Raw genomic sequence first — 15,432 nt, 5'->3', positions numbered from 1 at the left:
TTCCTGACTCCCTACCCCTCCGGCCTGCTCTGTTGCTGCGCCAAGAACCTAGGATAGCCTCAGAGTTCAGTGCCCAGGATTCTTTGAGGCAGGGAATGTGCTTTGGATGTGCTTTAAAGGCATACACACAGCCTCAGATAATACCAAGGCACACGGTGCTTTCCACAACACATTCCTTTGTGCTGCAGTGGATAAAGATGTATCTGGCCCTCCAAGGGATTTGCGATGTCCCTGACCCCTTTCTGCACACACACACATTCTCTCTCTCCCCCCCCCCCCGCCCCATCTTCTCTTCCAGCTAGCAATGAAGGGCAGTGCGGGCGGGGGAAGTCTGTTCTCTCTGTTTTCCACATTCTTTCTCTCTCCTTTTTGTCTACTCCGTGTGTGTGTGTGTGTGTGTGTGTGTGTGTGTGTGTGTGTGTGTTAGCGCTTGTGTCTGTGTGCCTTGCTTTCGTTCCATGCAAACACGAAGGAGAAAGATTTGGCTCCATGTAAACACCAGCTGTGTCAAGAGTGAGCAGCTCCTTTTAGGTCAACAGACAGCTGTGTGGTTGCCAGGCAACGGGGCCTGGGCTCTTCCTCCCCTCCAGCCTCAGCAGTGCCAGGCTCTTCACAGCGCCTTGTGCAGGAGCAAGGTCACCAACCGGGGAGATGGCCTCCACCACGCCGCCGAGGAGGCCAATTAAGCGAGGCAGGATTTGCACGCTCTCGCTTCTCGAAGGAAGAGGGGGAAGAGGCTGCGGCCTGCGCAGAGGGCACCACAGGCCGCAGCTTCGCTTCCTAGGCCTTCCGAGATTGTGCAGGATCTGAAAAGGGGAGTGCTGATTGCTGTAGCGCCTCGTAGCTATGGACATTTCTCTCACCGAAGACCACGGCTCCGGTTTCCCTTCCCCGCATCACACATTGAGGGCTGCGTTTCACCATCTGGTGCGTGAGCTGCCCTTGGTTTGTACCTGTGTTTCGTTTGGTGACATACACGGAAACTTCAAGAGACTGACAGGAGGGGCTGAACAGGGAAACACTTGGTGGTGTGGCACACTGACAGGATTTCAGAAATGTCAGAGATGGCATTTCACCAGGGAGAGGTGCCAGAGAGTTGAGAGCTGCCTCTGATACATAGGAAGCTGCCTGGTGTTATAGGGGGCATTGGTGGGCACAAGGGCACCTACGGGCACCATGTTGGTGACCCCTGCTCTACCCTGTGCCCAACACACCTGTATTGCAAAGTATGTTTCGCATAGGGATTTCCGCTTACATTGCTTTTATTAAGTTGTTTGACAATTCTTAGTGTTATGAATTATATTTGTATTCACCTAGTTATTTTACGCCGCTTCATAATGAATTTAGAAGCTGCTAGATAGCTACTGAGCCAAGTTCAAGGTGTTAATTTTGGTTTTTGCGGCCCTAAACAGCTCAGGACCAATCTATCTGAGAGTGCCTGCTCTTGTATAGTTGATCCCAGTCTCTGTGGCCTGACCTTTTAACCATGCCACAGCCAAGAGATGTTCATCTGGTGGTGGTAGTGAGAAGGGCCTTTTTTGTGGTGGCACCTACCATGCGGAATGACTTTCCCACTGAGGTGAGGTAGTTTCTGCCCACTAAATGCATACCCGTTTACCCAGGTGTTTTCCTGGCCACCATTATTTATTTACTTGTTCATCATTTTCCACACAAAAAAAGATGTCAGAGAGACTTAGAGATCCCTAAAGTGCATGAGGCTTACCAACATTTAAAAACAAATACGTTGGGTTTGTTTGTTTGTTTTTAAACCCAATAAAACACAGGTTTTATCTGAAAATTACCCAGCAATACTGAAAAAAAGAACAAAGCCTACCCTACCCTACCCAACTAAAAGATGGACACCACAAAAAGGCTGGAAATCATCCTGCAGTTTGATCCTAATTACTCTCCCCAAAGCCTGGATAAACACCTGTCTCCTGAAAGCTGACACTGAAGGCATCAGACATGTTTCCACAAATGCAGAGTGACCACTGAAAGCCTGTTGTTGCCACCCTTTGTCCCTCCCTGGGTGGGGGCAGGTGGAGAAGGGCCTCTGATGATGAAGGCAGGGTGCAGGTTGGTTCATATGGGGAGAGACAGTCCCTGAGGTATCAATGCCCTATAAGGCTTTATAGGTAAAAACCAGCACTTTGAATTGAGTCCCAGGAACTAGCTGGCAGCTAATGCAGTCGGACCAAAATTAGTGTAAGATGCTCAGACTGTCTGGTTCAGTCAACAACCTGTCCTCTGAATTCTGCCCTCTCCAAACTGTCTTCAAAGGCAGCCTCTTTTCTAGTTTTGAGAAAAGGCGAAGAAGAGGTGACAGGACAGAAATGTATAAGATGATCCCTGGCGTGAAGAAAGTAGATAGAGAAATGCACACACCCCTTTCATAACACTAGCACTTGTGAACATCCAATGAAGCTGAATGTTGGGAGATTCAGGACAGAGGAAAGAAAGTGCTCCATGCAGTGCGTAGTTAAACTATGGAACTTGCTCCCCCACGGGAGGCTGTGATGGCCACCAACTGGTATGGCTTTCAAAGAGGCTTAGACAGGTTCCTGGAGGTTAAGGCTACCAACGGCTGCTAGCCAAAACGGGTGTGTTCTGCATCCACTGTCAGAGGCAGTATACCTCTGAATACCAGTAGCTGGGAATTGAAGGTGGGCAGTGCTGATGCTCTCCTGTCCGGCTAGCAGGTATCTGGTTGGTTGCTGTGACAACAGGATGCTGGATTATATGGGCTATTGGCCTGATAGACTCTTCTTATGCATGCTGTTATAACGCATTGCAGTAGTCTAACCTTGTGGTTACCACAGTGTGACCACAAATCCTAAGCTAATTGTTATGTACTGAGCTGAATCCTAGAACAGTAGGATCCAGAATGCAGCAGTATGATTGGTCTGCAGGAGCCACCCAATCCACCTCCAGGTGGAAGTGAATCAGTGACCTGATTGGCCTGCAGGAGCAGCCAATCAGGCTCCTGGATGAAGTGGATCCGCAACCTACAGGAGCAGCCCGCAATCAGCCAATCACGCGGGGCCCATTGTGTAAATAATGTATATATAGCTAGACGTTTTGGGGAAACAAACATTCATTGCTACTATGAGCTGAATAAAGAGCATGAAATTCACACTCGACTCCAAGCATATTTCACTAATCCTAGATGTAGGTGCCGCTTAGTTACTCTGACTGGTACACTGTTTTTGTTTTATAGGTTGTTTTTATTGTGATTTTATGGCTATATGTACACACACACACACACACACACACACACACAAACACAAACGATGGACATTAAAGTGGCATATAAATTTAAGGCAAAGTATTCCTGCATTTGACCAAACTGCGGGAGGCAGTGGAAGATAGAAGTGCCTGGCGTGCTCTGGTCCATGGGGTCACGAAGAGTCGGACACAACTAAACGACTAAACAACAACAATTCCTGCATTGCAGAGGGTTGGACTAGTTGACCCTTGTAATCCCTTCAAACTCTGCAATTCTATGATTCTTTGAAATTTGATTCAAACAAACAAACAAACAAAACAGTGTGTGCAAGAATCCCCCCCCCCCCCATGTTTTGCTCCTCCAGTCATTTTCATCATTACCACCTTTCTTTCAGTATTCATTTGTGAAACTCCTGTTCAATCTGGTTCTGTCATGGAAATTCCATTGTCTTATATTGGGTAGTTTGTTTTGTTTTTTGAACTAATTTATATTGTTATTTTTGCTGTGGTCTGTGTCCTCCTGGCAGCCACTATTATACTCACCTACAGTGCCTCAGACCTTGTGTCATTCTGGGGCATTATGGTGGAGAAAATGGCCAGGAGACTGCCTCTGAGAGGCCGCTGCTACCTGAACAGGTGAGCTCCCTATCCCCTGAATGGCACAGGAATTTTATTCATACCCATTAATTTCTCACTGTATTATTTTTGGAATAAATGGAACCTGACCTGATCTGAACAGGCTGCCTTTGGTTCAATGCATCACACATTCCAAAACTATAGTGAGGCAGAGTACCTTCAAATCCATGCTCAGGTAGATGGCCTTGAGAAAAACTTCACCTACCTCACAAGGTTGTTGTGAGGCATGCCTACAGCTGCCCTGAGGTCCTGGGGAAGTACAGGGGAGGGTGAGGCACAAATAAACATTTGGAACAATTGGTGTTTAAAATGCTGAAAGCAGGCTTCCTGACTCATGGAAAAAAACTCTGGGCTTAGATGTTCAGAGAGAAAAACCAACAGCAACTAAATAGGAAAATGCTGTTAAAGCTTCCCAAACAATGACTAGTCTTTTGGGACAAAGAAGCAGTCTGCTGTCCCATGTGCAAATGCTAAATTAATCAGTGCTGGTAGGATTCAACCATAGATGGTACCTTTGAAAACCAAGAGGGCATTGAACTGACTGTGAGAGTCAAGGTGCTAACATGAGCTTGCAACTTTATTTACCGAACCGAACCTCTCCAGAGTAGCGCCATAGCCATGGGAGGGCTTGTGGGAGCTGGGACGTCATGGGGATATTCCCAGAAGCTCTGGTTTTTTATTTTAAAAAAGCCAAGTTTCTAGTCCCTTTCATTTACAGGCATAAAAGGGGAAGTTTGAAAGGAAAGTTCTACCTAGCAGCTGAGTTAAGAAGTAAAGTGGCTCTCTGCTTCTGCTCCTCATACCAATGAATGTGAAGGTATGGGTCCTCAGCACTGATTTTTGTTAACTTTTATGAAGATTATATTACATTTTGCAGGAAGTACTATTTAATTTAGAAATGTCTAGGGGAAGGCAGATATAAGAAAAAGAGAGGTCTCATCAGGCAGCCACTTATTTTTTTTGCAGAACTATCTTCCTCCTAGCTTCACAATTGGCACAACAGATGTACATACCTGGAAATCAAATGCTGATTCATCTGGCTGTCTTGCCCCTCTCCCTCTTACTCTGGTTCAGGCATGTACCATTTACAGTGGTACCTGGGGTTAAGAACTTAATTCGTTCTCGAGGTCCGTTCTTAACCTGAAACAGTTCTTAACCTGAGGTACCATTTTAGCTAATGGGGCCTCCTGCTGCCGCTGCACCGCCGCCGCGCGATTTCTGTTCTCATCCTGAAGCAAAGTTCTTAATCTGAGTTCTTAACCTGTTTCTGGGTTAGCGGAGTCTGTAACCTGAAGCGTCTGTAACCCGAGGTACCACTGCATTTGTTAATCCATCAAACTTTCTTTTTTTAAAAAAAATACAGTCTTCAATACAAAAGTTTTTTGTAGTTGTGAAACTACTCTGTGTTACATTTGTCATAAGCACTAGCCAATAGCACTAGCCACAGGTAGATCTTCCCCATTCAACTCCTCCAGGCTGAAACTGCACAAAATAATAATAATAATAATAATAATAATTTATTATTTATACCCCGCCCATCTGGCTGGGTTTCCCCAGCCACTCTGGGCGGCTTCCAAAAGAATATTAAAATACTGTGATACATCAAACATTAAAAGCTTCCCTAAACAGGGCTGCCTTCAGATGTCTTCTAAAAGTCTGGTAGTTGTTGTTCTCTTTGACATCTGGTGGGAGGGCGTTCCACAGGGAGGGCGCCACTACCGAGAAGGCCCTCTGCCTGGTTCCCTGTAACTTGGCTTCTCGCAGTGAGGGAACCGCCAGAAGGCCCTCGGTGCTGGACCTCAGTGTCCGGGTAGAACGATGGAGGTGGAGACGCTCCTTCAGGTATACTGGACCGAGGCCGTTTAGGGCTTTAAAGGTCAGCACCAACACTTTGAATTGTGCTCGGAAACGTACTGGGAGCCAATGTAGGTCTTTCAAGACCGGTGTTATATGGTCTCGGCGGCCGTTCCCAGTCACCAGTCTGGCTGCTGCATTCTGGATTAGTTGTAGTTTCCGGGTCACCTTCAACGGTAGCCCCACGTAGAGCGCATTGCAGTAGTCCAAGCGGGAGATAACCAGAGCATGCACCACTCTGGCGAGGCAGTCCGCGGGCAGATAGGGTCTCAGCCTACGTACCAGATGGAGCTGGTACACAGCTGCCCTGGACACGGATTTAACCTGTGCCTCCATGGACAGCTGTGAGTCCAAAATGACTCCCAGGCTGCGCACCTGGTCCTTCAGGGGCACGGTTACCCCATTCAGGACCAGGGAATCCTCCACACCTGCCCGCCTCCTGTCCCCCAGAAACAGTACTTCTGTCTTGTCAGGATTCAATCTCAATCTGTTTGCCGCCATCCATCCTCCAACCGCCTCCAGACACTCACACAGGACCGTCACCGCCTTCACTGGTTCTGATTTGAAAGAAAGGTAGAGCTGGGTATCATCTGCATACTGATGAACACCCAGCCCAAACCCCCTGATGATCTCTCCCAGCGGCTGCATGTAGATGTTGAAAAGCATAGGGGAGAGGACAGAACCCTGAGGCACCCCACAAGTGAGAGCCCAGGGGTCTGAACACTCATCCCCCACCACCACTTTCTGAACACGGCCCAGGAGGAAGGAGCGGAACCACTGTATGACAGTACCCCCAGCTCCCAGCCCCTCAAGACGGTCCAGAAGGATGTTATGGTCGATGGTATCAAATGCCGCTGAGAGATCCAGCAGAACTAGGAAACAGCTCTCACCTTTGTCCCTAGCCCGCCGGAGATCATCAACCAGTGCGACCAAGGCAGTTTCAGTCCCGTGATGAGGCCTGAATCCCGATTGGAAGGGATCCAAATGGTCCGCTTCTTCCAGGCGTGCCTGGAGTTGTTCAGCAACCACTCGCTCAATCACCTTGCCCAAGAATGGAAGATTTGAGACTGGGCGATAGTTGGCCATCGTGGCCGCATCTAAAGATGGTTTTTTAAGAAGCGGTTTAATAACCGCCTCTTTCAACGGGTCTGGGAAGGTTCCCTCACGGAGGGAAGCATTCACCACCCCACGAAGCCCATCGCCCAGCCCTTCCCGGCTAGCTTTTATAAGCCAGGATGGGCAAGGATCCAGGAGACAGGTGGTTGGTTTCACTCGTCCAAGCAGCCTGTCCACATCCTCGGAGGTAACAGATTGGAATTGATCCCACGCAATTTGACTAGACAGGACTCTAGCACTCTCCCGCCCTGGCCCTGCTCCCACGGTGGCGTCTACCTCTTCCCGAATCTGAGCGACTTTATCTGCAAAAAACTTTGCAAAATCATTGCAGGAGATCATGTGGCCCGTACTGGGCCCCGATGTAGCAGGTGGTTCCGCTAAATTGCGGACCACCTGAAAAAGTCTCCTGCTGCTGTTTTCTGCAGATGCAATAGAGGCGGCGAAGAAGGCCTTCTTCGCCGTCGCTACCGCCACTTGGTAGGCTCGACACTGAGCTCTAACCTGTGTCCGGTCAGCTTCAGAATGGGTCATCCGCCACCGGCGCTCTAGCCGTCTCAACGATTGTTTCATTGCCCTCAGATCCGTGGAAAACCACGGGGCTGTCCGGGCTCCATGCAATCGGAGAGGGCGCTTCGGAGCCAAACAGTCAATAGCCCTGGTTAACTCCACATTCCAGCGGGCCACCAGGGAATCAGCTGAAAGGCCATCAACATGGGATAAAGCATCCCCTACCACTCTCTGGAAGCCATTTGGATCCATTAAGTGGCGGGGGCGGACCATCCGAATCGGTCCCACCTCCCTGCAGAGGGGAAGGGTCGCGGAGAAGTCAAGTTGCACCAGGAAGTGGTCTGACCATGGCACTTCTTTTGTTTCGCTTTTATTTAGTGTCAGAACACCAACATCCATGGAGGTAAACACCAGGTCCAAGGCATGTCCGCGGCTATGGGTTGGGCCAAAGTTATTCAGGGACAGCCCCATGGAGGCCATGCTTTCCACGAAGTCCCGAGCGGCCCCTTGTAAGGTCGTGTCGGCATGGATATTAAAATCCCCTAGGACAACCAAACTAGGTGTCTCCAGGAGAACATCCGCCACGACCTGAAGCAGCTCGGGCAGGGAATCCTTGGTGTAGCGGGGAGGTCGGTACACCAAAAGGAATCCTGTACTGCCCCTATTGCCCAACTTCCAGAAATGTGTTTCACAGGAAAGGCGGTCTTTTTATTGCTCATTTGTGATGATTTGCTCTCATGATGGTATCAGGGTAGTTATATGCAATCCCACTTTCATGACACTGTTTGAGTCTGTAAAGGTTTCAGGGTGGAAACCCGGCTTTGCTTTCAATAGGGACACATCCCATAGCTTCTTGCTGAAACCCCTCCTTTTTTTAATGCCACAGATATCCCAGTCTACTCCCAGTTTACTCTTTATCTCCTGTTATTGTTGTGTTATAGTACAAGAGAGCCAGTCCAGACAGCAATCATGCAACAACACTGGGGAAGCATTGCAGAACAACTAGCAAAGTGGAATGATGTGTTGACTGTCTACTAATGCTCTACTATTGTGTCAATTGCATGTTGCAGGATTCACCTGGAGAAGAAATGCCAGTCTGGAGGGCTCTCTATTTTCCGAAGGACAGTTCTCTATTGAAAGGCGCCTTCTGAAGAACCATCTGGTCAAGTCCTGTTCTAAGGTAAAGAATTAGGGAGGACAGGAGATGCCTACATGTTCCCATCCATAGCACTGGTCAGCAGAATGTTGAACAGGCTCAAAGGGCACCTGGTCACACAGTCTTTCCCACTATGGTGAGATGTACTGTCTTTTGATATAAATTATAGCAATCTTTTCTAAATTGCATCTGGATATATAAATTGGCATTAGCATTTGCTAATTCATTGCTTTATTTCGCCCTCTTTTTCAGTGCTGCCTAAGCGGCCACCCTCTTTAAAGTGCTCAGCTGAGAATGAGCAGGTGCAAAAGGGGACGGGGCTCTTGCCCCTTTATGAGTGATGCAGAAGACAGAATTTCAGGGGGTCTCACTTTCATGTCAAACGGCGCCTGCTGAAGTTCCCTCTGCTACACAACTACTGAAGGTGCAAGGGGCACCCTGGCCACATATGCACCGTTTAAAGTGCTCTTATATCGCTTTAATGGTCATGGCTTCCCCCAAAGCATCCTGGGAACTGTAGTTTGTTAAAGATGCTGAGAGTTGTTAGGAGACCCCTAGTCCCCTCACAGAGCTACCCTCTCCAGAGTGGTTTAGCGGTCAATCCCTCTTCCTTAGGAATGGTAGTGCTGTGAGGGGAACAGGGGTCTCCTCTCCTAACAACTTTCATTACCCTTAACAAATGACAGTCCCCAGGATTTGGGGGTGAGGTGGGGGGAGCCATGGCTGTTTAAAGTGGCATGATGCTTCTTTAAATGTGTGGTGCAGATGTGACCTCTGTTGAGATGGAAGACATTTGTGCATTAATAAAGCAGGCAGGAAAACCGCCTCTGCCACTATCTCCCTTTAGCAACCCTTGTTTAGGATTTTGCTCTTTTGCATTCACATATAATGTCCCCTCCACTATACTGTTAGAGACCACTCACAAACAAACCCAGAGCACAATTTTTTCTGATTGCTGGCCTGCTAAAACTAGTTCTGCATTCAGAACCGGCAACTGCTGCACCCTCAGCAACCCTGGTGGGACGCAAACCCCTGCCCGGCCCTGCCCACTCTTCTCCATGCTGAGCAGCTGGGTCTGTGAGCTGCCATTTTAAATTTCCCACAATGCCCGCAAGATAGCACCACCCAGTGGGGATCCCCGGGAGAATTTAAGGTGGCAGTTCACAGCTGCCAGCTGCAGGGTTGCTAGCCCCCCCCCCATTGAGCTGGTGACCCCGTCAAACCTGGAGCCAGCCCTAATCTCTCCCAATTGGAGAGAATCAAATGGAAATGCTATCTGTTGACGGATACTTTTGACCTGGAATTTCTGATTCAGCAAGAAGAAACACCCTCTCTCCTCCTGTCTCTTATCTTTCAGTCCCCAGTATCTTGCAACATACTTGGGCTCACCCCTTTCTCCTTTTTTGCTTGCTACTCCTATAAATATGAGGGCCTGTAGCCTTCTCTCTCCCCCCCCCCCCCAGCTGTCAGCCTGGTTGGTGCTGTGAAAATAAAGCGCATGGATCCTTTAAATCAGACCCTGCAAGGTCACAGTTGGTTTGGCAGGTGGCTGGCTTTTTCTGATCTTTTTCCAGGCTCATTGTTTGATTTGGCCAAGATCACAGGAGAAGGGAGGTGGGGAACATTTTGGGGTCGGGTTTTTCTCTCTCTCCCTCCCTCCCTGCGCTCAGAGAAGCTCAGCAAAGGGAAATGCCTGTTTTGTGTCCTTCTCCTTTCTCATGAGAAGGGGGGGGGGGAGAGAGAGAGGAATAGCAACGTAGAGAAGGAGGGTGAGCCTGGCAGAGAGAGGCTGGGGAGAGCATTGCTTCAGCAAAGGAGATTGTTCAGAAATGCCATCCCCAAAGGAAAGAGGCTTTGCGGCAAAAGCCACATTCCCCTCCCTGTTTCCTCCCTCTCCACCCCCCCCATTCCTCCTAGCTTTCTCCTTTCACTGTACAGATGGCTCTCAAGCCTCTCATATTTGCTGTGGCAGTTCTCACCCCCCCCTTCTCCTTCCCCACCAGTCCATCAGTATGCATCATGTGTTTTTTTTCACCATGGCAACCTCCTTTCTCCCTCCCCAGCCCCCCCTCAGCTTTCCAAAAGCACTTAGTAGCAATACCCATGACCCTGTGGATATTGCTAACCTCTCCTCACCACCCACAGGTAGAGACTGCCTTGCGCCTCCTCCTCCTCCCTCCTCTGCTCTCCCAGCCTGCCTGCCTGTCTCTCCCACCTCTGTGGCCCCCTCCACCTCCACCCCCCCCGCCCCGCAAGGCTGCTGCATCCCCTCCTAGAGTAAGGACACTGACAGGGCTGTCTTTTGATTCCTGGAACTTTCACGCCAGGCGGTGTTTATGGCACTTGCATTCTCCCGCCACCGCCCCCCCCCCCTTGCACCCACCCATCTGTCTCTCTTAACCTGTCTGCAGTCCAGAGTCAATGCTGCTGCCTCCTTCTTCCTTTTGCTGGTTGGTACACAACAGCTACCCTCACAGCCATCTATCAAGTCCCCCCCCCCCCATCCAGGGAAGCTGTGGCCTGCAGGTGCTAGGAGACCTGTCGCCTTGCTAGGATCTGCAGTCTGCATTAATGGCTAGGAAGGAGGAAGCTTTGCCTCAGCTTCTTTCTCTCCCCCTGATGCTGAAGGACAGCAAAGGGCGGGTGGTGCTCCTGCTAGGTGACAACTTTCCCACAATGATTCATGCGCCCACAAGCAAGAGTGAGAGGCTGCCTAGCAGGAGAGGAGCGCATGCCGCGCCGTTTGCTCATGCCCAAGAGAGATGCCACGTAGGCCAAGGGCCAGGTCTCTGCCTGCATAACTGTAGGAGACAGAAGCGCACTGCTCTGGGACAAACAGGATTGGTCTGCAAGACAGGCCTCTGTTTCACACTTTGTGTATGCCAGAATCAAAACAGTGATAAATTATGCAAATCTACTTTTTACTTCTACTTCTTTAGTTGAGAGAAAATAAGCATGCATTCACGGGGGTCACTCTCAGTTTGCTGCCCTCCTCCATCTCCACCCGCCTTATTTGCATTGGGAATGCTGAGTCAGGAAACATCCAGCTGTACCCTGAACTCCAACTGTGCACTTTTGAGCACAGGGTGCGATGCTGGAGGCAGCAGAGGATTTGAGAAATGAGGATCCGAGCTTAAGGGACACACAAGAAGGAATCCCACCTAGACTTAACGTGCTTGTTGGCAGCAGAGGTTGCCTGCATCCTTCTATTCAAGGGATCTGTAGTAATAGCTACTGGGTGGAGCAATCTTATGGAGTTGACAGTTAGGAGAGTCTGTAGAGGAGGAACCACAGTGGAAGTTTCTTCAGCTAGGGCTAGCGGGTGCAGCTCTCATAAGAATCTAAACACATGCCTACACCCACCCACATCCAGCCCCCCCAAAGCCATAGCCCCATCAATCTCCTATCACCCACACTCACATTCACACATTTCCATTGACTGAGGTTGTGTATACACCATACATTTAAAGCATATTCCCCTGCTCTGCCCCAAAGAATTCTGGGAACTGTGGTGCTGGGAATTATAGTTTGTGAAGGATAAACTACTGTTCCCAGGATTATTGCAGGGGTGGGGTGGGAATGTGCTTTAAAAGTGTGGGGTTTACATGGCCTAAGAGAGCCAGTGTGGTGTAGTGGTTAGAGTGTTGCACTAGGACCTGGTAGACCAGGGTTCAAACTGCCAACCAGCCATGAAACTCACTGGGTGACCTCGGGCTGTCTCCTAACCTAACCCACTTCCCAAGGTTGTTGTGAGGATAAAATGGGGAGGGGCGAACCGTGCATGCCACCTTGGGCTCCTTGGAGGGAGGGAGGGTATAACTTAAATCATTCAATCAGTGCTCATGGTGTATAACTTCCCCACAAACAAATCAGAATGAATGCTCAATATACAATGACTGTAACCTTTGTTTAAGCAAATCGGAGTGAATATTTGATAAATACATCATCTGGAGAAACTCAAAGACTACCACTGATAAGCCTGCTGGGGTTTCAGACAAGAGTCTTTTCCAACCCTATTTGGAAATGACAGGCATTGAACCCATGGCCTTCTGCACATCAGGCATGTGCTCTACCATTCAGCTGTAGCCCCTTGCCAAGACAAGAGGGAGAAAAGTGACTTGCACAAGACTAGGAACTGGTGGGGTGTGTGTGTGTGTGTTGGTAATGTCAACCACTGCAATGGCTGCTAAGGTTCTATATCCTCTCGCCGATTTTTATCAATACCATGGGGACAAATCAGCACTCAGCACCATGGCTATCATTGGCTACTAACCTTGATGACAATATTCTACCTCCACTGACAGAGACAGTGAATGCTGCTGAATGCCAGCCGCTGGAAATCACAAGTAGGGACATTTGCTGTTGTGCTCAGGTTATGCTTGTGGGCATCTCATGTGCATCTGGTTGGCCACTGTGAGCTCTGGATCCTGGACCAGATGGATCCAGCATGTCTCTTATGTTCTTACATGAGAAGAACATGTAATTTCCTAGTTGACTTCAGCCTGCAACCAGTTTGCACTCCCTACTAGACCATTTTGGAAACTCCTGCTTACTCATGTTAGGACTATACTAAGCCTTATCTCCCAACTGAGTATCAAAGAGATTCTTCAACAGATAAAGATATATTTACAAGGAGAACTGAAGCAAGAGGAATGTGGGACAGCTCCCTTGAAAAAGAGTGATCAGGCCAAGGTTGAAGTTTATTGTTTATTGAGCATTCATGATTTGTTTTTGGAGAAGTTAGCTATTTACTGATAGGGAGGCATTTAGGGCTCCCCACCCCTGTCCTAAACAGTTGATTGCCAATGAAATAAGCACACAGTGACCCAAGATGCATCTCCTTTTGCTTTCTTCTGAAGGGTAGAGAAAGGAAGGAAGGAAAAGGGAGTCGGTAAAAACATGAGAGTTGTGGTTGGATTTTAAGAGCAAACAAAGCCTGTTGGTGAGAGGATCTGAGTCTGCCCCCTCCTGCAGATTATCTCCTATTGCGCCTTCCTGCCCAGCACGTTAACTCCTCGCCAGGCTTATTTTTGGTCCTGGAGCCCAGCTGCAGGGGCAAGGGCGGGGGGGACGGGGGACGAGGATGAGTTCTGGCAGCAGATGCAGAGATGGAAACCGTGGGAGGAAGCTCAGTGCTGGCCCAAGACATTTGCCTTCCTGAAGCAGAGCCTAAATGGCACTCTTCTCTCCCTGCTGCAGCGCTTCAGAAAGAAAAGGAAAGGTCTTGCTACACCACCAGTTCCTGCCTTCATTCTAGCACCAATCGCCCAGTTCAATGGCAGGCCAGCCCTGAGTATTCCAGGAAAAAATGTGGAATTGAATCAGATATCCCCTACCCCCAAAAAGAGGTGTCCTATGCTAGGAGAGATCCTTTTTCCTGCATGACCCCAAAGTAGGTGTGGTTACCCTATTTTTCTCTTTCTGTGCCACCCTCTTTGTCTCTCTTCCTGCTACCTTTTTTGCCCGCCTGCCCATCCCAGACAGGCTGATGGTAAAGGGACAGATCACTATTTCAAGAGAACTGAATTGATCATTTCAGGGGGCTTTCCCTTTCTTCTCCTTCCATCACTCTATTCTGGCTTTTTTGGGTTGTCCTACTCCAGATCACTTCCTTCTTGATTACCCCCAACTGTCTGAAATGTGGTCAAACGTACCCATGCAGTTTTGTGTGTGCCTGGCATCCTATTTAAACTGGGGCATCGGCCTCTCATTCCTCCAAGCACACACCCCAATTCCATGATCAAAGCGGAGCAGACAGGCAGCAGAATCTTCCTTCAACACTGACAGCCAGGCCACGGCCTCCAGCGCACTTGAGATCAATGGGCTAGCTCAGGGGATGGTGCAGGACAGCACTTTACTGCACATTTCTCCTAATCCAAACATTTTTCTGCATGCCATTTTGTCTAATATGCATTTCTTCAAGCATTTTCCTGTAACAGAATACATTCTAGGTATTTTAATGAATGCATGCATTAAAAAATCCAAACTTTCCCCAATATATGCATTTTTGCACACATTTTTGTGTAGGAAATGTGTATTTTAAAAGAGATCTTTTAGTTTGCATATTGTTTCTGATTAGGTGGATTCATATTAAAATGTCATCCGAATCAGATTTGTTCCTCATCATATAAACACCTTGGGAGTGTATGGATTGCAAGGACATAGCTATGTGTTTTTTGCCTATCCAGCCATTTATCTTTTTTTTTTTTTTTTTTGAAAAAAGGTGGGAAACCTCCACAACCTACACCACTTTGTAGAGTTTCTGCAACATGGCAAGGAACTTGTGGTAGCTATTTCCCATGGGGACCTACTGATGGCTGAACATTTTTTTAGAAGCTCTGCTTTATTTGGGGGCTAACAAGGGGTGAGAGGTGGGAAGGAAGCTTGCACTCTGTGCATTCTGCACTGGCTGAACTACAACTCCCATTGGCCGTGGGGGCTGAGGCTGATGGGATTCCTCATCCCAGTATAGGCAAATCTGGAGCTAGTTGGACCAATGATCTTAATATAAAAAATATTTCTGTGTTCCTATTGCCCATATTTTTGTTATGGTGGGGATGGTAAAGTGAAGGATGAACAGAGCCACTTCTGAATACACACATGGCACTTTTTTAAAGATCCAAGAGGAGAAGCAGGATGGATGGTTAAACCACTATTTGTTAGCATCCAGGGTAGGCTTTGGATGCAAAATTATAATGCCTGTTTGCTCCCTTTCAAAGGGGAACAGATCTGCATGCAAGAGTTATTCCATCTAATATAGAAACCTTTAGAATAGTGCAGGGCTGGCCACCCATGAGGCAAGGTGAGGCAACTGCCACAGATGGCAGAAGGCATAGGGCAGTAGATTTGGCTACCAAGGAATGTTTTGTCCACTGCTGCTGCTTGGATGGCAGTGACCGCAGCAGCACACTCCTTGGAGACTGGATCTGCTCTCTCCT

The 15,432-nt window shown here is 48.5% G+C and overlaps 1 long non-coding RNA gene across 1 annotated transcript in view; it reads left to right on the top strand.

Moving 5' to 3' along the window:
* Positions 1-416: 416 nt before the first annotated feature.
* Positions 417-15,432, top strand: part of LOC144328453 (uncharacterized) — a 48,354-nt gene continuing 33,338 nt past the window's right edge. Inside the window, exons 1-2 of the long non-coding RNA XR_013393720.1 lie at positions 417-927; positions 8,409-8,518. This is a non-coding gene — a long non-coding RNA (uncharacterized LOC144328453). The remainder of the gene's footprint in view (positions 928-8,408; positions 8,519-15,432) is intronic.

The sequence above is a fragment of the Podarcis muralis genome, chromosome 7, assembly GCF_964188315.1.
Source record: "Podarcis muralis chromosome 7, rPodMur119.hap1.1, whole genome shotgun sequence".
NCBI classification, from domain to species: Eukaryota; Metazoa; Chordata; class Lepidosauria; order Squamata; family Lacertidae; genus Podarcis; species Podarcis muralis.
This window is presented reverse-complemented; position numbering and strand designations above follow the sequence as displayed.